The 23,425-nt window shown below is 38.3% G+C and overlaps 1 protein-coding gene across 1 annotated transcript in view; it reads right to left on the minus strand.

Annotated features, from left to right (window-relative positions):
* The window catches only part of chrm3a (cholinergic receptor, muscarinic 3a), an 81,425-nt gene that overhangs the window by 35,101 nt on the left and 22,899 nt on the right, over positions 1-23,425 (minus strand). Inside the window, exon 2 of the mRNA XM_082556791.1 lies at positions 21,228-21,342. The gene's annotated coding sequence lies outside the window, so the exon portion shown is untranslated. The remainder of the gene's footprint in view (positions 1-21,227; positions 21,343-23,425) is intronic.

Here is a 23,425-nt window from a genome sequence, read left to right on the forward strand (position 1 = left end):
GACACCAAGAGCTGGTGAAGCATGATGATAATTGGGGGACATAACTTGAGGTTGGAATGAGAAGTAATCCATACTACTGTTTACATCTTAGATTTCAAATTAAATCATATTAAATTAGCAGAATTCTGGAAGGATAAGGGTTTTGTTCTTCCTTTCTTTTTTTCAGCGCAACAGTACTTTAAACTGTTCATGAATATTCAGACCCTATCCAGCTTGAACTGACCTCAGTCTCACTGGGTGAGAAGTGAAATGCTGAAAAGCAGATGTGTTTGACTGGGCATAAAAATCCACTTTAACACAACGTTAGCTTTTGCAAATAAAGCGGGGAAGCACTTGCCGACAATTCTAATGCTGAGTAGACTTTTGATTTGAGGTCTTTTAAGGTTAATATATTGGTGGAGCTCTGTTAGCTATGTCCCCAGAGAAAATTTGAAACTAAAAGAATTAAGCTAAAGAAATCTGTGACTAACATAGGACCCTCAGGAAAGAGAGAGATTTTTTTTCTTTTTTACTGCCTATGGGGAATGGGTTGAATCAACGAAGTGTCATTAATTCCATGACAGGGTGGTATTCTTGGCTCCAATAATTCGTAAGGGAAATGGCTGTGAGCATTACGGCACCGCACAAATCACACTGGCAGTTATCTCAGCTGATAGACAGGAGCAGCCGTGCCTGAATGTTCCTAAGAACTGAACAAGAGACTGTACATAGGGAGTGAAGGTCAATTAAAGTCACACTGTTTAAAGCTGGTCAAAAAACTGACGAGTGCCCTTGTCCCGCACCCACCTTCTGTAGTTCACATAAACAAAGGCAGAATGATGACAGCACAATGCGACTGACACTGTTAAAGCATTGAATAGCATATTGGCCAACAAAAATAAGGAGGAAAGATGTGCTTAGTTTTCACAACTGGTGGTTGGCATAACAATCATAGCAATTATTGTTATTACTGACTGTGTTGATTAGTTTCTGGATTATTATGTGGACTGTTCAATTATAACCAACCACAAATTTATTATGGCATAAGATGAAGAAAATCTAACTAAAATCTAACTAAGAGTAACAAATAATAAATCCTATCAGACAACCTATTTTCAATAGATATGGAACAATCATGGAGAGGGGCTGGCGACATTTAGCATGAAAACAGCCAATTGAGGCATTTTTGACCTGGAAAATGTGTATGGAGCTGTAATGAACCCATTAACATCACTAATAGATCTAAATAAAAAAAGGAAGAAATATGTAATAATATGTACAGCTATACTTGAGCCGTGTGTTTGTGCAAATGAATATTCCAAGTAGATGATTTTCATGAATAATTAAACATTTAAAAAGCCAGTTTCTAGTCTAGCCACAGATCAAGCATACCAGTAACCCAGCAGTGATGGCGATGACAGCAAATCTATTCAGGCGCTTTTAAAGTTTCCATTTTCCTCTGATAACTTTGATTTGTTTGTGGAATCCATAGGCAGGTATTCTATGGCATTATTTTTGTGCCACTATTCTGAGCACAAGTAAAAGAAATTTGAGCGTAAGTAAAAAAAAAAAAATTACATTTTTTTTTGCAGGTGCAAGTGTTGCATTTTGAGGAGAAATTTAATTCGAGCGAAGAAAAGCTAAATTTGTGGGAACAAAACTCATTGCTGCATGCAAAAAATGTATTTCAGTGTTTGCTATTATCCACACACACACACACAATAGCAGCCCTTCTTGCTCAGTTTTTGCATTTGCGCTCGCTCGCAACGTGTTGCTTGCGCTCTCAACATTTCTGCCCGTGCGCGCTCAACTCTTTCTGTACACCGTTATATTTGTGCCACAAAACCAGCCAATCACAGACTTGGATGCAAAAAAATCTGATTGGCTGTTTTCGTCTCCAATCAGCTCGAAAGACGAAATGCAACATCCCAGAATCCATTTCGTCCAAAGCTCAAACGAGACAGTGGCGGAGTAACACAGAATGGCGGAGTTTGAAATATTACTCTTTCTGGGTCACAAAATAAACTTTTAAGATATTTTGAAGAATTTAAGAATGGTGCTGTGTAAACTTCAAATATCTGCTCGATTTATCAAGACATCACATATTTGCACAAGTGCTCTAATGTTTTCTAATGATCTAATGATCTAATGATCAGCAAAGAGAATCCTTGCAGATCCTAATTTAATACATTTTTAACAAAATACTAATAAAAAAGGAAAAAACATATACAAATACAGCAGGATAAAATACGTTGCATACTGCAGAACCCAGCCCATCCATCTTCACTAACTCAAGTTTAGTTTCTCTCTCGCACTGTCAAATTACTGGAATTCCAATTACTTACAAAATTCTTTGCAAATGAAAAGTGAAAATTGGACATGCATTATAGTTTATTTATTTATTCGGCTTCAGGCAAAATAGAGAAATTCTCCCTCTGTTGCTTTATCAATGTTTGGAGACATGGGGAGAGACACTCAGCGTGTGCAATCGCTTGTGCACCCACACACTAGCGGATGCCTCATAAACCAAGGCAGCTTAAGAGCCTATGGGAGCTCAGGCATAACACTTTCCATGCATACAGTTTGGAGAGAGAGGTAATGAGTTGAATTACTTTACTAAATGGAGGGGCCTGGTGCTCTGGTGTATAAAACTGTGGAGAGGTGACCTCATGGGCCCCAGCATTTTACTCTTTTGACTCACCCTGATGATGGAGAAGATTTAACTGGGATTTTATCAACAAGTTTAAAGAGACACAATTAAAAAAAAAAATACAAATGCAAATTAGATTTTCTCAAGTTAAAGATCAATGTGTGGTGTTAAAAATGTATAGATTTTTTTTTAAAGGCACACACAATTACCCAGAAAATTTAGAGCATTTTATCCACTTCAGAAATGATGGACAACTGCCTGGCAGGGGAATAGATAGCTGGAAGCATTAACTTTGTAAGGTACATAATCATGCAAGGGACTGTCTTTCTGTAAAATCAAAGCTTTGTAAGTCACTTTAAAGAGTCGCATTAAGGTTTTAAACACAGCTTGACAAGATGGATGGAAAGTTAAACATGCAAGTTAATTGCTGTGAGCCAGAAAGACAGGTGATTCATCAATATAGATGTAGATAACATGACACAGTGGGCAGCAGACTAATTTACCAAGATCAATCACCCTGAGTCTCAAGCATGTAGCAAATTTCAGATTAAAGTGTGTGTGTGAGAGACAGAGGGAAAAACTGGAACTTAATCATGTCCCTCACAAAAGCTAAATAATGAGTAATGGCAAATTACTTAAAACATTAAGCCTAATAGGTCGTACATGAGAAAATCTCTCAGGGTGATTATGTTAATGAGAGCAGATTTCCTTTCTCAGATGCTTCAAAGTAAAGCCAACACAGGTGGATTGATATTCCTGCTCAGAGCCAGTCAAAACAAAGAGGGCTGGAGGGTTAATGTGAGGCCAGTTGCACTCAGTGTGTATGTGCGCAAGTGCCTGTGCTCGTGTGTTTATCCGAACGTTTCTCTGTCTGTGTGTGCATTTTTCATCAGGGTGAGATCCAAGTGCCTGCAGATGCTGGTGCCATTTGCTCCCCTGACAATCAAAGGCCACTGCAGAATGGCAGTTCCTCAGAGACCTGATTTACAGGCAGTTTACCTGTATGCCACTATTACTGGAATGTGCAATATGCTCTACCCCTGTGGCAGAAAATTGACATGAAGGGAATTTTTTTTTCCACAGGGAGGCAAGGACAGAAAAATACTATAAGCACCTATTCTGTTTGGTCTTGAAATATGTCACAGGACACATTGCTTGTGAGCATAGACATTGTTGTTGATCATTGTCTTCCACATTTTACCTACTATAAACACATACTCTTTCCTGTGCAAGAGATTGGCATTTGAATACAGTTTAGAAATGTCGAAATGCATCAGTGACATTATGAGCTAGAATACAGTACAGAGCGGTAACTGTTAAGTTTATATATACTGCTCAAGTGAGAAGATACAAGCCAAAACTAGTACTGAAAATGGGCTTGATATGAAGACAGGATTACACAGTGATGTGAAAAAAGAAAGTTTTTGCAGTCAAAAATCCAGTACACCTTAGGTACTAGTAGGATAACTAGTAGACAGGTCCTGCAAATCAAATGCAACTGATTAACTGTCTTTCAGCAAGTGTTACAGCCTCAATAAATCCAAAAGGTTTTGGCAGTTTTCTGTATGTGAAGACAATGCCATAACCTTCCCACAAGTGGAGATTGCAGAAAATTCACCTCAAGGTCAGAACATGCAATGGTCAGAGAAAATGCAAAAACTCCAAAAGCTACATTTTAAACTCTATAGGCCTCAGTTAGCAAGGCAAACGTTACACTTCGCAACGGTACACTTAGAAAAAGACTCAATAAGTATGAGTTGCTTGGAAGAGTTGTCAGGAGAAAGCTTCTTCTATCTAAAATCAATATAGCAGCACAACTTAGGTTTGCCAATTTACATCTGAAGAAGTCCCAAGACTTTTAGAACAATGTCCTTAGGAAAGTTCAAAGAGGAAATGTTTGGTCACAATGTGGCTCACATTTGTCAAAATCTAAACACAGCACAATCATCTCACCTCACATCAACTGTCAAGCACAGTGGTGGAGGGATGATGGTGTGGGCTTGCTTTGCACCTGGATAGAACTTGATAGTCCTGATCATTGTCCTGCTTCATGTCATGCAACAGGACAATGATCCCAAGCACACCACAGCAGAATGGCTAATGAAAGATTTACAATAGCTCAGCCAAACTCCAGACTGTAATGTTGTGGTGGAACCTTAAGAGAGCTTTACATAAATGAATGACTGTAACTTTGAAATGATTAGTACAAATAATTTAAAATGAAAAAAACAAAACAAAAAACCAGACAGTGATATTGCAGATAAATGCTATCAAATCTTTCCAGATAGTGTTTTCTTCAAGTATGTATTCAAAAATAGATATAGTATTATACATTTATCATTATAGAGGTCAATTGAGACTCTGCAGGGAAAATGGCTTTTTTAAAGGGCAGACATTTTGTTAAATTAAGTGACCGCAGGTAAGGCACCTCTAACATACAAGGTTAATGGAAAAAACATCAGCACAACGAAGCAGCTACTGGAGTCAGAGTTATCTGCACTTTTTCACACCAGTGAACCTCCTTTTCCAATAAGAAGATTGAGATACTGACACAATATTTGACATTTACACTCATCAACTTGTTGCCCAATGGATCACAGCAAAGGCCACTTAATTTCAGCACATATGACATATAGGCCAAACAGTATTTTCTTTTTCATTCGCGTTATTACAAATTATATCTTATCAGCAGATATGCCCCTTGACTGAAGGCATTTGCCAGTATCCATCCCTCTCAAGGAGCTTTTTTTTTTTTTTTTGCTCTGTTATATTTCAAAGCATTGACTCAAAACCAGCAATAAATAAAAAAGAGAAACTAAGAGAATGACAGCAGTACAATAAATGGCCTAAATGTACGTCATGGAGAAATGCATCCGTCCCAATTGCATTGCTGATTCTGGCACAGATTAGCATAGCCTGTAAAGAATTGCTGATATCACTAAAACAGGCTATACTAATTAAAGCCAGAATCATCAATTCAGATCTTCCGACACCTTGACCCCTAAAAATGGAAGAGAGGTTTGGTTCCAAGTGAGGCTGAGGTTGGAAACAAATCAAACGTTAGCATCGGAAAGTGAATAAATGGAGGATAAAAGAAAAGCACACAAGGAATTGGATGTTTTAGTGGTATAAAATTATAGAGAATAACAACTTCAAAGTTAAAGGTGACAATGTGCCCTCATCACATAAAATAAAAAGATTCTTAGCTTCTGTCCTGTCAAGGAAAAAGGGGAATTAAACATTTTTTTAATATGCTTTTGCCCCTGTGAGTTTTCAACAGATGGTAAATTTCAGCTTAGAGCAGCACAGAGGTGGAGAAAAAGACTGCTCAACAGGAATGAAGGTCCCTTGTTCTATAGGCAGTCATTATCAAACAGAAGTCATAATTTGGTGCGGCAGCAATTCCGATACTGGGAATTTTACCGCACAAAATGCATAAAACAGAACTTGATTGTTAACGATACCCTTCATAAAATGGATGGCCTGGCAAAACAGAAATAAAGGGAGTGTAAGGGGAACAGAAACAGAAAAATTCAATCCAAGGAAAAAGTTAGGAAGTTCCAAATGAAAACAGTGCTGGGTTTTTAGATTTGCAGAATATAAATTTTATTTTCAGACCTCTGCTTAACTCAAGAATACCAAGAGTAAACTAAGCAAAATCAAAGCTGAATTTCCTTAACAGCTGAACAGAACAATGAACAGGCTGATATGGCACCTTCGAATGATGAAGGTGCTATATCGGCTTTGACTCTGAGACTTAAATGACAAACAGATGGCATTCCTTGTGTTCGGTTTGGATTTCTCTTTGAAACCTTTGACAATCGCAGTGCTATGTTCTGCCAGCTAGTCAACCTCCCCTTCTGTTCCTCAGTTATGACATTTAATAATGGTCAGACAATGTTCCTGCAGAATATTATGTCACAATAAAGTTGACCTTTGACCTTGTCACTTCATAAAAATTATGAAGTGACAGATTTTTGTGAGGCAGTAGTGACCATGACCTCTGACCCCTAAAATCGGATTATTTCTTTATTTAAGTGACGTTTTTTTTAAACATTGGGAAATATGAACTTCCAGACATACCATGGCTGTAACACACCATGTTAAAATGTGTGGGAGACATAATAAAATTTAATTTAATTTAATTTTAAATAAAATTTGGCATATGAACACTGCTTCTTTCCTTCTTCCTTCTTCACTGGTATTAGTTTAAGTCTGTTGAGCATTTGACAAGGAGTTAAGTGCTAATGGAAAAGGTGCCAAATTGGCACTCAAAATATTTTGCTCAGAAGTTTCAACTTTTTCCATCTATCGGCTTAGATAATGTGGAAGATGAAATAATTCCTCATCATAATGATACAAAGCCGGGAAGGAAACAGGGTAAGGTTTACTGATTCATCACCATGGCGCTACAATGCATACCTAGATTTCTATCACTGATGAGAAGAGGAAACATTCCTAAGGGGTTGTGTAAACCAAATAACTAAACTCCTAAGACACAAGTTCAAAAGAGAAAAGGGAAGAAAAAAAGTGCTCATTTTGACAATTCTATTTACCCTTAATTAGTAATTTCAGAGATGCTGGAAGTTCATATTTGGACCGATAAGAAACATTGCTGTTTGAAACCTGCTCAGTTATTTCCTTCTTTTTTTGCCAAAAAAGTTATGAAGACAAGTGGATTACAAAGAAATATAAACTCAAGCACAAATATAAATTATGGATCCTACTTTTTTCATTTATGCATAGCTTACACACAGCAGCCCATTTCCATTCACATTGAGTCAAACACTGTTGTTATCACAGTCGCTGGTGCCTGGTTTAAGGCAACAGGGAGTTTCACTCCAAAACTATCACAAAGAGATCTTGGCAAACGACTCCTTTGCATCCCATTTAAAAAGCTGCATTTTTGCACTTTTAATGATCCGAAGTCCCATATTTGTAGATTTTACTGCCTAGACAGCCTAGTGAGAAACATAAAGCTCAAAAACACGACATGAACCACAAGTGTCCTGGATGACAAACCTGTAACTTACTTCACTGCTGCTGCTACAGCCTCCTAATTTGGACTTGCTCGCTCAAAGATGATCATTATCCTTGGCGTCTTACATTGCCAGTGTTTCAAGGCACCAACACAAATGGATGTGCATATCTCTTTGATACCAGCAGCATACGACAAAATAGCAGTATTTGTCACCCTGGGATGAGAGCATGCTGGGAGATGAAAAATATCTGGACTGAAATGGTTGAATAACCAACCAAAAGGTCAGGTTGTTGAAGTAGGTGTGATTCCATGCTGTTGTGTTGCTGGTAATAACACTTATGCTTACTTGGCAGTTGTACTGATCTAGCAGCAGAAATCTAAGACATGATCAAACATACATCGCCAGGTCACATACTGTACACATCCCAGCAGGCATAGCATCTGTAAAGACCATCACTATAATTAGGGAAACAGAGGACAAAGTGTAATGCTTAATATTGTCAAGTGAGTTAATCTCTCTTATGTTGCAGTCTGGTGTTGCTTCCAGCTGACGTCACGGAGAAGCTTACTCAGTACTAAGAAAATAATGTCATCCCACAGCTGGGCTTATACGGTACCATCAACACATCCTTTATTTTATTTTCATCACTGTGGTGTGTTCATGCTACAGATGCCAATAAAATTGTGGTAATGGAATTTTAGACCATCTAGTTCAGGGTTCTGCGTAGCATTTGTAATTTACAATTGCCAGGTAATGTTTCAAATGTTTCAAACAGCTTAACACTAAACACAATTGGTTTCTGTGCAGTTTACAAGATAGAAATGCAGCCTCTGTACCAATGACAAGTGTGACAAGTTCACTCACAAAGACAGAGAGAAAAATATGAAAGACAAAAGAGGAAGATGAGAGATTATTTTCAAAGGTATTGACAGCTAACTTACATATGGTAACTGGGAAATTTAAAGCTTAGGTAAGGTTAATATTTTCTGCACGCTGCACTGCTACATTGGATTGGATTCACCTATCTGCCAGATTCCACTTTGACCTCTGATATTAATGAAGATAAACACTTGGTTAGAAAAAATAATCCAAATTGATTAAGAAGGAAAATCTAATTGAAACTCAGAAACTCACCTTTTTCGTCTCCCAAATACATTCCGGCAGTGTGCATCAACAAACTGTATTGCCCTGTTCCACTCAGTAGTTTTTACTGTTAAAACCACTTCCAATGTGAATGAAGTAATTCTCACCCAGTACAAGTGCCCTTTAAACTGCTTTTAAAATGGTTGCTGTGTGTGCATAAAAATATACTTGTGCCACAGGAGAAATGATAGAGAGATACATCTGGACACTGTCTCCAGTAGGTACGGGAGTCTGTGTGCTCTGGCTACTGAAATGGGAAGAATCATAAAGGCTTTAAGCTTTGTGTAAAGAGAACAAGGGGAAAACAGGACAAGGAGTTTCTGAAAAAGAAATCACCTTATAAAAAATTTCTCAAGTTTCATTCAGTTTGATAATACTTGTACTGTTTCCCCTTTAATTTTGACAGAATGGGCAGAAAAAAGAGTGGGTGGATATGACAAAAGAAAAGAGGACAGCTGTGCTGCTGTCAATTAACCAAAACTTATATACCTCACAAAAAGGTATTTAAATACTGATGAAAACCTTCTTAAAACTGATCCTCAGACTTTTTAATATATTATATCCATTATTTTATTACAAACTACATGTGCTGCAGTAACAAATAACTACAGCTGACCAAATACTAGGAGCATGCAAGGGACATTTCTTCCACACTAAAGTTCAAGATTGTTCAGATAAAAGTCAAAGGAGCTTGCAAAGAAAAGCGTCTGGACTTCTTTAAGTTACTTGAAGACGTTTCACCTCTCATCTGAGAAGCTTCTTCAGTTCTAAGGTCAAATGGTGGAGAGTCTCAGATATAAATGTGGTGTATGCTGTACAGTGCAGCAAGGAATGCCCAGACCTCTACACTGGAGAGACCAAACAGCCACTTCACAAGCGCATGGCACAACATAGAAGAGCCACCTCCACAGGACAAGACTCAGCAGTCCATCTGCATCTTAAGGATAAAGGACACTCTTTCGAGGATGCCAATGTTCACATTTTGGACAGAGAGGACAGATGGTTTGAAAGAGGAGTGAAAGAAGCCATCTATGTCCACTGTGAGCGACCATCTTTGAACAGAGGCGGTGGTTTACGACACCAACTCTCTGCCATCTATAATCCAGTTTTGAGATCCCTTCCCAGACGCCTTAACGCCCACTCACATCCTGGGCCATCTGATCTCAGGAATTCGCATGATAAGGTGGGGCCAGGTTTCACAATGAACACACCCGAAACTCTGGCTGATTGGGACCCACGCCCAGTTTCACACCTTGGCTCAGGCGATTAGAGGATCATCAGGGGGTCCTTTTACCCCTCTGTGGGGGGATACTCCCACTAGGTTTATATCTGGGACTCTCCACCATTTGACCTTAGAACTGAAGAAGCTTCTCGGATGAGAGGTGAAACGTCTTCAAGTAACTTAAAGAAGTCCAGACGCTTTTCTTTGCAAGCTCCTTTGACTACGATGACCTGGATGACTGAGAACCTTCACAGGCATGTTCAGATAAAAGTGTCGTTTTGGTATGTTTCCTTTTCTAGTCTAGTCAGTACAGGAGATAAGAAACATTTTTCAAAAAGTAAAAGACGCACATAAAATAGCTCAGACTTTCACAGAAAGCTGGTGGGTATTGGAAAGGAAAACTGTGAGGACAGCTGTGACACTTTGTATTAAACTTCATACTTGAAGGACGCTCTTCTTTGGATGTTGGCTGCCCTTTTTTCCTTTCTCAGTCAAAATTATCCTTAAATTTCCTAGATAATGTTTAGGTCCAGGCTCTTGGGAGGCCAGTCCATGACAAATAGTGTTTGATTGTGTGTGTGTTTTTTATCCAGTCTTGATTTACTGCAATGACAGTGTGTTTAGTATCATTGTCAAGCTGATAAATGAAGCTGTTGCCAATCAGATGCTTTCCAGATGGTATTGCCCGTTGGTTTAAAATATGACTGTATTTTTCTGTGTTAATCATTCCTGGTATCTTGAAATGATTCCCAACACCACTGGCTGAAATTCAGCCAAAACCATTACAGAGCTTCCACTGTGTTTTACAGATGGCTGTAGAGACTTACTGTTGTATCTCTCTCCTCACCTCCACTGTACAAAGGTTTGAACAAAAATTTCTAATTTGGATTCATTACTTTATAAGATCCATTGCCACTGATTTCCAGTCCACTTCTTGTGTAATTTGGCCATCCTCGGCATTTTCTCTCAGTTTCCCTTTCTGAAGAAAGAGTTCTTGACAGTCATCCTTGCACTGAGACCATTTCCGTGGAGGCTTTGGCTAACAGTTGATCGATCAATAGAGGGCTCAGATGGATCTCTTAGGTCCTGTGGCAGGTCTTTTGTATTTTTTTTATGAAGGACATAACTTTCAAATACTGTTCACCTGCTACTAAAAGTTCTAGTTTCTAGGCCTGGTCCTTCTTCTTTTGTTCTTCACTTGCCAATATACACCATGCTGAAATATGCCATTTTCATCTTTGAGAATGCTCTTTTAATTTTAGAACACATTTTATACTCTCAGTAAAAAATGCTGCATGTTACGTGCAGACTCACCACTGGTCCATATCTTGAGTTATGTCTTTTTTTATACTCGAATGGACGGTGTTGTGTGTTCTTAATGACCACTGATAAGTGGCTCAACAAAAACAGTTAAAAACAGCATTCTTCTGAAAAAGGTCACGTAGAAGGACTGAATAGAAATTAACTGAAAAAGCACCCGATGTCTAAAGAGAAACTTCAAAAGACCGTCCGAGAAACACAAGAATATCTGGCTATTTGGAAGCCAGAAGGCAAAGAAATTAGAGGTGGCTCGAGCCTTTTTGCACACTACTGTACCTCCATCAAATGTACTGAGCGAGAGTATAGCTGTAAGACAAGTAATATAAGGCTTAGGGTAACAAGAAGGTGATAATGAAATCTTTTTATCTAATGGAAAAAGTGCCTGAAAATCATAATAACCAGCCAAACAGCTTCTAAACAGGTTTACAAGATTATTGAAGGCATAAGACTTGAGATCTTTTTGAAATAGAAAAAAACACTACACTGAAATCACAAATCTCTGTGGGGCAAACATATTGACAGAAAGAGGCAGTAATTGGAGCCAAAGCTGGATTTGGACAAAGCAATCAGTGAATGAAGTGGTAAAGTGCAGGAATGGGACTTGGCTAAAGGGTTATGCAATATGGCTGGAAACCATGCTAGGTGCCATAATTGACTAAAACCTCAGTGGATGAGTTACTGGGTTAGGGTTAGGCAATAAACATAATAGGAGATAAAAAAAAACATCACATGCATCCAAAAAAAAGAAGCCAATCACTCTGCTGTAGTACACTTAACTGGGAATGATACAGCACTCAGGCTCAACATGCACCTCTAAGCCTTTGCTTATGTACCATGCCAGCTTCTTTAATCTGTCCCCTGGGGCTTCACCTCATACCAACAGGGACACTCCATCTCAGTGTCCTCTAAAGCAGACAATACATATAACCCAAATATGTGTTGGGTTTTTATGTTTGCTTTCTTGTTTTTACTATATTGTGGTCTGGTTTAATACGTTCTGATTAATTAATAATAACATCTTTTTCAGTTACCTTTCTCACTCACTATGCGTTAATAGACCTCTCGGGCTCTTCCTTCGCTTTCCGCTACCAGTCACCGCAGATAGCTGCCCCTCCCTGAGCCTGGTTCTGCCGGAGGTTTCTTCCTGTTAAAACTGAGTTTTTCCTTCACACTTTTTCCAAAGTGCTTGCTCATAGGGGGTCACATGATTGTTGGGTTTTTCTCTGTATGTATTATTGTAGGGTCTACCTTACAATATAAAGCGCCTTGAGGCGACTGTTGTTGTGATTTGGCGTTGTATAAATACAACTGAAAATTTAATTGAACATAAAAATGCAGAGTAAGTATTCCAGTGCATATATACAAAGTGACAGGTAAATAGTAGAAATTAAAAAAGCAGTTTCCATGCTTCTGTTGCAACATGATTTAGCAGAGTTATTGTGTTTCTCCAGTGATGTGATTGGTATTTGACTTTCAGTGTTGGGGACAAAAAGGCTGGCGAAGTCCTTTCCAAGCTGTCCGGTCCCAAGAGAGCCAATTTCAAAAACAGCACTTTGAAATGTATCAGATCATTATTTAAATTGAATTCCATCCACTTGGATGGCATCATTTGCATTTATATACACAGATACACTGTTAAGGAAAAATGGGCTCCTCATTTGCCAGAGATAAAGAGTTTTCAAGCAAAGTGAAAACAACAATCACTACAGTGTTTCAAAATGCCCTAATCCTACTGTCGCCAAGTATCATCAAATCTTTGTGTGGACAGAGTTTAGCACAAGTGTGTGTGTGTGTGTGTGTGTGTGTGTGTGTGTGTGTGTGTGTGTGTGTGTGTGTGTGTGTGTGTGTGTGTGTGTGTGTGTTATTAGAGATTTCCTAACTCTTAACTTAGTGAGAGATTATTATTTAATTGCAAATACGAGCCCCTGAGAACTGCAGCTGAATACCAAATAGGTTTTTATAATGTTTGAAGTATTGTAGTACAGAGCCCACTAGCTAATGAAGTCCCAATGGAATGGTTTCCCTAACTATAATTCACCTTTTGTTCTCACAAATGCTTCATCAGTTCCCCAGATCAAGTTAGGATATGCAACAACACATGGTGGATAGATTACGCCAGAAACGAAATAAATATATATAGTGTGGCTTCAAAAATGGAATCAATGGTACATTTTCGTAAAGATAATTGATTGATATGCTATACAACAAACAGAAATAACCAAATAATTCATTTATTACATATTAAATAATTACGAATTAATTATTTAATATGTTCTGTCATTTATCTTAAGGATTTCTTGTAGAGCATATATTGGTGAAGCAATAATTACTGCTCAGGTCTTATGACAAAGGACATTGCCTGCGAATAAAGTTAAAAACAATGAAACAATCCAACTTTTGTAAATTCTTTTGCTAGAAAACTGATTTTGTCAGGTGACCAGTTAGTATAGGGTACATATCTGAAGCTTTCTTGAATTTCAATGAAGCTTTTTTTTTTTAATCCCCCAGTGACCTTTTAAATTACTAGTTTTGGATAAACAAAACTCAAAGCACTTTAAACCATAGTGATTACAATCTGCCACCATAGATTGTGCATGTCCAATAAAATCTAACAAAGAGACAAATGGCTGAGATGGATGAAATGAAACAAACTGAGACAAACACATTACTTTAGACAGGTAATGATATTCTAAGAAATGAGGTGACAGAAATGGTTTATCTGTGCCTTCCTACACAGTCACAAATGTGTTTGTCCATATCTCTTGTATAACCACGTCCATGCCTCCTGTTACTCCAAACCCAAATTAAATGCACGCTGACTGAATCCTATCCAGTGCTTGAGTGCTTTTAACCACATTTGCTCTTGGAACCACCCTCATAGATGTGCTGCTTGGTGACAAACCCACTGTAAACCCACTGAACTCTTCATAGCATTTACACTGCATGCATGCACCATTTCATTAGTGATAAATGAGCCTTGCCTTTGGCCAATTAATGCTTTTTTTAATGTTTGCTTGATTTTTCATGTTTTTTGGGGTGTTTTTTGTCTGTGTTTATTTCACTTATAGCGATTGCATGGATTGTAGCCTGAGGTATCTACTGTCAAATGAATGCAAGTCTGATATCAATCATTGCTTCAGTGAGAGACCAGATTTCCATTAAGAGTCAACCTCACCCAAGGCTACATCATTTGATGCAAAATTTTCAGGAGAAGATGAGGTTATATTTTATCAGAAAAAGTTCTGCAGCACTATGCACCAAATAAATAATATTATCACAACCTATCATCCCTATGTAATTTATACTCAGGGGTTGGACTTCATTACTTTTATAGTTTTTTTATCATATTCTTTTTTAATTTTTTGTCTTTATTTACAAAACAACAAGACTTACTCAAGATCTTTTCTAATGTCAGGTCACAAGCTACTGTAATTCAAAGGTTTTATCACCAGTTTGAAGTCAGTGAATAGTTAAAGCAGCACATACATAGTTAAAATAATACACTGATGATAAAGGAACTGGTACTTATATAGCATGTTTTTTACTCTGAGCAATAGGCTTTCGACTACAACCCCCGTTTACACTTTTATACAGCACTTTTTTATTGTGACACACACACACACCAGGAGCAACTTGGGGATCAATATCTTGCACTACTGATACTTCAACATGAAGACCGAACAAGCTTATTATTATAATGCGACCTACCTAAAATGCTACTTCCTTAGCATTTTTTTGCAGAAGTGTTTGCTATTAGCAAAGAATAAATAACAGAAATAATTATCACTAATGTAACTTGAGACCACACAACCGAAATACCAGCCTCTCCACTTATGAATCCAACACAAATATTCATTTCATTTGTCAAGTGACAGCCTGTCGCCCTCTTTGTGACACTTGTACTTTGCCTTTAACAATATTTTTGGGGTTCTTTTTTTAAAAGCAAATCTTGATCCAATTAAATCACACGCATACTGCTTTTCCCAAGCAATGCTGCCTATTCACATTGCACATTATTAAGCATCACATTTATTATTGTACATCTAAGTATTGGTAGCAGCATTTGTGTTTTTGCATTGTGGTTGTTGTCATCTGCTAAATGTCATTATTATTACAGCTGATTATTTTTTACTGTCTTGTGTGTGCTGATATTTTGTTTTTGCAGATAATAACTTACAGATGTTGAGCAACTGCCACTGAGGACTGCTACCCTACATGGGCCTTCACAAAAGCAAAGTGTCTTGATTGTGCATCTAAATTAAGATCAAGCGCACTTCACCATCATTTTTACATGGGTAGTTTAAATTTAGTAGTCTACAGAGATTTCAACGATTAGATATATTTTTTCAAATTTGGACAAATAGTTTTGAATAATCATCTTGTCATAGTTGTTATAATAGCCCACAAAAATGCCAAAACCAAAAATATATTGATCCTATTAACAAGCACCAACTGTGTTTTAATCAGCAGCTGAAAACATTTAGCAACAAAGCTGGTAAGTTTAAATGTTTTAATGAATTGCATGATTGTTAGTAACTGGTTGGTAATAAAATTTGGTGTCACTAGGATTTAAAAATTCATTATGACCTTATATTGTATTGCAATGCAGTTGGTCTGAGAAAGATAATGGGATCGGCTTTCAGGTTTTTGAAGGTCTAGGCTGTGACAGGAGACTTCAGCCAATCACAGGTCTTTTCAGATTGAATTAGCTGAGTGCATGAATAATAATTTACCCAGGAAAGGCTCGGTTTTTGTAGTTCCGCCTTTGTACGCCACAACAGTTGACTTTAAATCGCACACAATCCAGATGTGATCGAAGTGACGACTTTCAGCTTTTATTCAAAGTGTTTTAATTGCATTTTTATTAACTGTTCAGGAATTAAAGTCAGTTTTATCCATGGCTATTAGACTCATATTAATGTAGCTCCTCAGGCAGGACTAATCAGAGCCTTCCCAGGCAGGCTTGCAGGATAATACCGGATCATGCTGTTTTGATTGACTGGAAGAAAGAGTTCTCCTACCACTTCATTATACCCCTTTACCTCATGAGAAGTCATCTGCACACATGATTTCTTTTAACTAAAATCTACAAGAGGTGACACTTTTGATAAACTAGAAAATAAGAACTCAAGTAGCAGATGTGGGGGGCTGTACTTTGTGGAAATGATGCTTTGAGCTAAATTCTACCATCAGCATGGTACTGTAACATTCTCATAGTCAGCTATGAGCCTCTGTACACCACCACACATGGGTTTTAAATCAAACCACTAAGATGTGATTGAAGTGCAACCTTCCAGCTTTAATTCAAGATGTTTTACAAAACTTCTGCAGCTGTTTAGGAATTGGAAAAAATGTTATACAGGGAGTGCAGAATTATTAGGCAAATGAGTATTTTGTCCACATCATCCTCTTCATGCATGTTGTCTTACTCCAAGCTGTATAGGCTCGAAAGCCTACTACCAATTAAGCATATTAGGTGATGTGCATCTCTGTAATGAGAAGGGGTGTGGTCTAATGACATCAACACCCTATATCAGGTGTGCATAATTATTAGGCAATGTCCTTTCCTTTGGCAAAATGGGTCAAAAGAAGGACTTGACAGGCTCAGAAAAGTCAAAAATAGTGAGATATCTTGCAGAGGGATGCAGCAGTCTCAAAATTGCAAAGCTTCTGAAGCGTGATCATCGAACAATCAAGCGTTTCATTCAAAATAGTCAACAGGGTCGCAAGAAGCGTGTGGAAAAACCAAGGTGCAAAATAACTGCCCATGAACTGAGAAAAGTCAAGCGTGCAGCTGCCAAGATGCCACTTGCCACCAGTTTGACCATATTTCAGAGCTGCAACATCACTGGAGCCAAAGTAAGAAAGGCTGAAAGACGACCACCACTGAACAAGACACACAAGCTGAAATGTCAAGACTGGGCCAAGAAATATCTCAAGACTGGTTTTTCTAAGGTTTTATGGACTGATGAAATGAGAGTGAGTCTTGATGGGCCAGATGGATGGGCCCGTGGCTGGATTGGTAAAGGGCAGAGAGCTCCAGTCCGACTCAGACACCAGCAAGGTGGAGGTGGAGTACTGGAGCTCAACTCCCAGTCCTACTGCCAGTTTCTGGAAGACACCTTCTTCAAGCAGTGGTACAGGAAGAAGTCTGCATCCTTCAAGAAAAACATGATTTTCATGCAGGACAATGCTCCATCACACGCGTCCAAGTACTCCACAGCGTGGCTGGCAAGAAAGGGTATAAAAGAAGAAAAACTAATGACATGGCCACCTTGTTCACCTGATCTGAACCCCATTGAGAACCTGTGGTCCATCATCAAATGTGAGATTTACAAGGAGGGAAAACAGTACACCTCTCTGAACAGTGTCTGGGAGGCTGTGGTTGCTGCTGCACGCAATGTTGATGGTGAACAGATCAAAACACTGACAGAATCCATGGATGGCAGGCTTTTGAGTGTCCTTGCAAAGAAAGGTGGCTATATTGGTCGCTGATTTGTTTTTGTTTTGTTTTTGAATGTCAGAAATGTATATTTGTGAATGTGGAGATGTTATATTGGTTTCACTGGTAAAAATAAATAATTGAAATGGGTATATATAAGGCTAGGCAGCGCCTGTATCACCTACGACAACTGAGGAAGTTCAGGGTCTCTCCAAAGATCCTCAGGATTTTCTATACAGGTGCTGTGGAGAGCATCCTCACACAGAACATGACATCGTGGTTTGGGAACAGCTGTGTGAAGGACCAAAAAGCTCTCCAGAGAGTGATCCGTACAGCAGAACGCTGCTGCAGGATTGCTCTCCCCCCGCTTCAGGACACCTACACCAGGAGATGCCGGACTAGAGCAGCGCAGATACTGAAGGACCCGTCCCATCCTGGCAACAAACTGTTCCAACTTCTGCAATCTGGTAGAAGGTTCCGCATCTTCCGGGCAAGGACAGAGAGACTCAAGAGGAGCTTCTATCCCCAAGCCATCCGTGCCCTAAACACACACACCCGCCCTCTCACAGAATTCACCTGCTTGCTGCTACTACTGCACATTCACCCAATGTATATAATATATATATATATATATATATATATATATATATATATATATATATATATATTAGTGCTGTCAAAATTATCGCGTTAATTGTTAAGATCAACGCGAAATGTTTAATGCATTAAAAAAATTTAACGCTGATTTTGTTTTTTTATTAATTTCCTGTAATCTAAGACTTTTAAATTCATGAGCACCTCTGGAGGAGGGGGCAACAGTGTGCTATGCTGGCGTTTGGCCTGACAGAAATGATTAGAAGAAGAAGAAGAAGTGACACCATGCTACTATCTAGCTAACACTAGCTAACACACGCAAGCATGGACGAGGGCGGACTTTTGGGTGGAAAGTTTCTCTTTAAGAAGTTGCCTGATGGCTTGTTGGACAAAACGAGAGTAAGATGCACAATTTGCAACGCTGAATGCAAGTACCACAGAAGCAGTTCATCACTGGCGTATCACCTGAGAGCAAAACACCCAACTGAATCCACCTCTACGGGACCTCGCCAGTCTACGCTTCAGGAGTATGGTGCTTGTGGACGAATAACAAAAAATGTGAGAGAAAAGGTAACCAATTCCTTGGTTGTTTGGATAGCTAAAAACTGCCGACCAGTTAGCATAGTAGAAGATGATGGACTGAGAGAAGTCATTCGTGCTGCATCAGGAGATGAGTGTTACAATCTGCCCTCGAGAGGAACCATTGTGTCGAGACTGCACACTTTGTATGGGGACCAGAGGGCTCAGCAGTCCAGCAAGCTTGTGCAAGTAAGGAATGTCGCTCTCACCGGAGACCACTGGACTTCGGTGAACAACGATAATTACTTAAAATATAAAGAATAAAAAAATGTAATTGGAGCCAGGCTATTAATAAAGTAATTGAGATTAATCGCAATTAATAACAGAAAATTGTGAGATTAGTTAGTTAATTTTTTTTAATCTATTGACAGCACTAATATATATATATATATATATATATATATATATATATATATATAATGTTCTTCCTCTACACACACACACACACACACACACACCAATTTTTTTGCACATGTCGAGGAGCGTGTCAGGCTACATTTCACTGTGTGTTATACTTGTATAACTATGCATGTGACAAATAAAGAACCTTGAACCTTGAACCTATATTTGTTTTTTGTTAAGTTGCCTAATAATTATGCACAATATTAGTCACCTGCACACACAGATATCCCCCTAAAATAGCTAAAACTAAAAACAAACTAAAAACTACTTCCAAAAACATTCAGCTTTGATATTAATGAGTTTTTTGGGTTCATTGAGAACATGGTTGTTGTTCAATAATAAAATTATTCCTCAAAAATACAACTTGCCTAATAATTCTGCACTCCCTGTACATAGTGGCCCATTTTCAGAATTGCCTTTTATATTTTATCACTACAATTTTAAATATGAGTCCCAAGTAGATGTTGGTGCAAGTGAGGAAGGCCTTCATTAGGCTGAAAGAAAAAAAACGACAACAAATTTAAACAAATCAGATAAATACCAAAAATTTTAGGCATAGCCAAATCAATAACTTGGTAAATTCTTAAAAAGAATGAACGCACTGGCCAACTCCGCAATACCAAAAAGCCCAAAAAACCAAAGAAGGCAACCACAGTAGAAAATAACAGAATTATTTTATGGTTAAGTAAAACAAATTTACAACATCTAATCAAGTCAAAGGGAAGGGGAACTCCAGGGGAAGTAGGAACGTCCTTGTCAGAGTGAGCAATAAAGAGGCACCTTCGTGAATGTAAATACAGAGTTTACAACAAGCAGCAAACCACTGGTTATACTCAAGGAAAAGAAAGACATTTCTGAAAAGAAATCTCTGGGCAGATTAACTTGTACCAGAATGAAGGGAAGAGATCGAGGAAGACACAAACTGCTTGTGATCCAAAGCATACCACAATATCTGTCAAACATAATCGAGGCAATGTTATGGCATGGGCATGTATGGCTGCCAGTGGAAGCGGGTCACTAGTGTCTATTAATGCTGTTACTATTGATAGAAGCAGCAGGATGAATCTTGGAGTGTAGAGGGCTATACTCTCTCCTCAGATTCAGACAAATGTTGCAAAACTGATCAGACAGCATTTCACAGTGCAAATAGTGATAATGACCCAAAGCATAGTGACAGTTAGTTAGTTTTGAGCCTCTAAAAACAGGAGACTATGCATAAAGTGGCTCTAATGAATAAACAGTGAATGCAGGTCTTTTTTGTAAAACCCCCTGAATTAAAGCTAACGGCTAAACACTAGTGTACAGAGGCAAAACTACAAAAATTCTGTCTCTGTTCAACAAATTATAGACCTAACTGTATAATAAGTTCACACAGGAAGTGAGACCACTGGTGAAATGGGTTGAGTAGAGGGCTGCCAAAAGAATAAGTATAAGCCATATGGCTATGCTCATTTGCTCAGAAGGACTTAAAACGCTCAGGGGGAGGAAAGAGCTGCAGGAGGAGTGCTCACACACACTAATACAACCTGCATTGTGTCTCTTTTTCTAAATGATACTAAAAGAAAAAACAGATTTAGTCATAAAAGAAAAATATACAATTTTAATTGGGAAATGACATTTTTTTTGCACTTAAACCTTTTTTGCAGACCAAAAGGAACAATTGTAAGCATAGCTCATTCAATCAGCGCTTTATGGTGCTAGAAAAAAAATCAACAAAAAAAACCATAAATCCATGCTGAGCTTTTTTCCTAAAAAGGTAGTAAATACAAAACTGTACAATTTTTTTATGTCTTCTGTTTTAGAGGACTTCATTTAAATGTCTAAAACAAACTTTTGCATTAAGCAGCAGGTCAGCTAACACGGGGGGAAGATGGTGTCATGGGCCAACAGGAGATTCTCTCACCTTTAACTCACCAAATAATTTGTGGAGGTGAAATTCCTGGAGGTCACCTTTCAGCAGAGTGCCTTTTGGTGTCCATGCTGTGTACTGGGGGTGCACGATTATCCTCCTCCAGCCGGATCATGGCGTCTGGAAGGCAGACAGGGAGCAGGGGGCAGAAATAAGGACAGGAAACAAGATAATGTGTTAAAAACACACGTGTCCAAATTAGGAAGTGAAACACGTATAGCACGTCTTGTAGCTTTTCATCTGAAGGTCAATCATTAACAGGTGGATAGTCTGTAATATTAATTTCAGTTCGGTCACAAATGACCAGTATTTGTCTCCAGAAATTAAACATTTCAGCTTTAAAAATAAAGCCAAATGTCTTTATTCTGTAACTAAGCATATAACGCAGCCAAATAGCTCATATTGCCCTCCAAAATAGCTTGACATCCCCTGCAATGCTAAAATATTTCTTTATGTTTTATTTATGCAATATGTTACAATCAAGGATCTACTCAAATTGTGTGGCTACCATTCCCCACTGGATAATATCTGTCAAAGGGAAGAATGGCATGTCTTCATGTCTAGGGAAGTGTTCATGCCTTATATAGTCTTGGTCTAGTAGAGTTGCTTGCTGTACATAACTGGATCTAGCCACAGGCTAAGGAAGCAGACCTTCTGAGAGCTCATTAAAACAGTCTTCAAGTGAATGTACTATAAAAGAATGAGCTTGCCATTACAAATAATCAGAAGTAATGGAGCGGTTCCCACACTGAAAAAACATTTATTAAAAACGGAAGTCATAGCTGGCTTGGATGAGTAAATGAAAAAGGGTTACGGAGAGGAAGAAGGCCAAGGCACGGGCTTGATACTAATATTCAAACAATTCACAAACACCTCCAGCATTGTGAAATAAATGAGCATACCGGTCTCATTTTCGTGTTACATACAAATTACACCTCAAAGGTCAATCGAGGAAATATTTCCTTTCTAATGGGAAGTTGCATGACATTTCTAAGCAAGGACGACTCTCTACAGTGACTTCTTTTTTTAGTAACACTGACATTTTCAGTGGCTGCATGAGCACTAAAGTGAAAACAGGCAAATTTAAATACAAATGAACAACTGTTTTGTAGGATTTAAAATGAGACATTTTAACAACATGGAGTATTTCATCCTAATACCAATGACCGTGCTTGGCCTATCTGCTTCACAGTTTAGCAGAGTCTGCAGAGGCGTTCTCAAGTGAGACCGAACGAGACAATTACCATTTTCAAGTTTCCACTTTAAATCTGTAACAAGACTTGATCTGAGTCTCAGTTTATAAGAAATACCCAATGAATGAGGGGGCTTTTCCCACAATAATGTGAAATGGTAATTATCCAGATATGAGAATGTCGACGTACAATAGCTCATTAGTACTCTGTTACAGAGATGTTTTATACGGTACATGTGAAGGGCACTGCTTTAAAGTAACAGATAAAAGGTCAAGTAATTATATAAGTTTTAGTTCATAGTTTGAATTAAAACTGTTCTGAAGGAGGAAACTGAATCGTTCATGTTCAAAATGCAACTGTGGGCCCTTTGAAAAGAAGCTCATGTTGTATTGGAGATTGAGCATTCATACACCAGGCGCAGGCATTAATCATTAGAATAAAAAAACCTGACAACATTTTTCCTGATCTCTGCTCTCTGGTCTTGTTGTGTTGCTCCAGCTGGTTAAAAAAAAAATGTAACCGACTTAGCATTAGTTCACGATTCAAACACGAGAAATATATGAGCTTGAAAATACAAAGTTGACGTGCATTTCGTTAAACAGTTGCAAGAAAACATGTGCAGCAGTCAGCAATCAAAAGTTCACCGCATATTGTCCAAAAAATTATGTGAGAAAATGTAATTACAAACCCAGACATGTCAATTCATTTTTATCTCCCAAGTATTAGAGTACTATAGTATCAGTACTATATGTCCATGCTACAGTATCAGAGCTGTGATTTTAGCCAGCAGATAAGTGTTTGGGGTGGTGTTTAGCACTGTTGCCTCGCAGCAAGAAAGTCCTGAATTTCGCTCAACTCCACCATTCTTTTCAGTTACTTAGTTACTTCCTCCCACAGTACAAAGACATGCAGTAGTTGGGTTAGGTTAATACCTATAGTAGCAGCCCCCCCCCCCCCCCTCAAAGTCTCATATCTCTCTTTTTCCAAAACTGAGCCTCTTATCTCACCCA

Source organism: Aulonocara stuartgranti (genome assembly GCF_965226115.1).
Source record: "Aulonocara stuartgranti genome assembly, chromosome: 13".
In the NCBI taxonomy this organism is placed as follows: domain Eukaryota; kingdom Metazoa; phylum Chordata; class Actinopteri; order Cichliformes; family Cichlidae; genus Aulonocara; species Aulonocara stuartgranti.